General features: G+C 44.8%; 1 non-coding gene across 1 annotated transcript; it reads right to left on the reverse strand.

The window, feature by feature from the left end:
- Positions 1–553: 553 nt before the first annotated feature.
- Positions 554–660, reverse strand: LOC145013621 (small nucleolar RNA R71). The gene has a single exon (XR_013665169.1). It is a non-coding gene; the product is annotated as a small nucleolar RNA R71 (small nucleolar RNA).
- Positions 661–1,682: the final 1,022 nt, after the last annotated feature.

Raw genomic sequence — 1,682 nt, forward strand, 5'->3', positions numbered from 1 at the left:
CAAAAACCTCAAATCCGTTTTTAGCAAGAAAAGGAGCAGCAAATCAGGAGCATCCAGTGCATCGTTGACAATCGAAGAGCCGATTCAAAAAGACACCGAGTACGAGACCGAGGATGAAAACGAGCCCACATACGAGCACACATCCGAGTTTGAAGACGATTTAGCCACCACTATGGCTAATATTGACGAAATCCCCATGGGGGAATGGAAGAAGAGGATGCGTGATGACACCGGCCCGGGACTTGTGCAACCCGCAATTCCCGCAACCGCTACTTTTGAGCTAAAGGGCCATATTCTCGCTTAACTCAAGGAGATTCCTTTTCACGGGAGGGATCACGAAGACTATAAGCACTTGGATGAAGTAAATGATGTGGCAGATTACTTCAATGTACCCAATGTGCCTCGCGAGATCCAGCTTCTTCGCATGCTTTGTGTCACATTTAAAGGAGCTGCAAAAGATTGGTTAAAGTCACTCCCTCCCGGATCGGTCACCACATGGGCCAAGATGAAAGAAGAGTTCATAGACCATTTTTGCCCACCTTCCAAGATAGCCAAGCTGAAGAAAGCCATTGCCAACTTCGAGCAACAACCCGGAGAATCTCTTTATGAAGCTTGGGAAAGGTACAAGAGCCTACTTAGAAATTGCCCACATCATGACCTTAATAGCCAACAAGAGGTCTCCATCTTTTATGATGGAGTTAATGTCACTACAAGGCAACTACTCGATTCACAAGGCCCGCTCACTAGAAAGCCACCTCCGGAAATAAAGGAATTAATTGAAGAATTCTCCAAGCATTCTAGAGAATACCACAATCCGAGGAATGAAGTGAGTTGTGGAGCAGTGAACTCGGTGAACGATAGCATGGCAGCGGTAATAGCTAAACTCGATAGCCTAGACCGAAGAATGATGAAAATGGATCAAACAATCCATGCTATTAGGGTAGGATGCGAAAATTGTGGCGGCCCCCACCTCACCAAGGATTGTGATCGAGACGAAAACGGAAATAAAAAGGCTCAAGTATTTTATTCCAGTGGCGATAGATAAGATGAAGATTTGAGGAAACCGAAGAAGGAATGGCTCCCATACGAAGAATATAAAAAGGCTAAGGAGGAGAAATACAAACAGAGGGAGAGGGGATTCTATCAAAAGGAAGAGCCAGTGACGGAAAAGAAGGCCAATTTAGAAGATATGCTCACAAGATTCATAACCGCGTCCGAGAAAAGACACAATGATCATGATGTAGCAATGCAAGAAACCAGAAACATGTTGAGGAATCAGCAAGCATCCATTCTCAACATTGAGAAATAGCTGGGACAACTTGCACATCAAGTGAATGAAAGAAGACCATGCCAACTTCCGAGCAACACCGAACCCAATCCAAGAATGGAGAACGTAAGCGTAATAACCTCCAACAGTGAAGGAAAATTTACAGAAGCACTAAGGATCTCCAAGAAGAAGGAAGAAAAGGTAGAAGAATCGGAGCCAGCAAAACCCGACCCGACTCGCCGAGTCACTCCATTGGACTCGACGAGTCCATGCGAAATTGAAACACCTGTCAGTTCTTCGAAACCTTATAAGCCTCCGCTGCCATACCCAATCAAAGCCATGCCTGCAGAAAAAGTAGAAGCATATAGAACCTTCATGAATCATGTTAACGCTCTACAAGTTAATGTGCCATTTG

This window comes from Lactuca saligna, chromosome 8 (genome assembly GCF_052625555.1).
Source record: "Lactuca saligna cultivar CGN05327 chromosome 8, ASM5262555v1, whole genome shotgun sequence".
In the NCBI taxonomy this organism is placed as follows: Eukaryota; Viridiplantae; Streptophyta; class Magnoliopsida; order Asterales; family Asteraceae; genus Lactuca; species Lactuca saligna.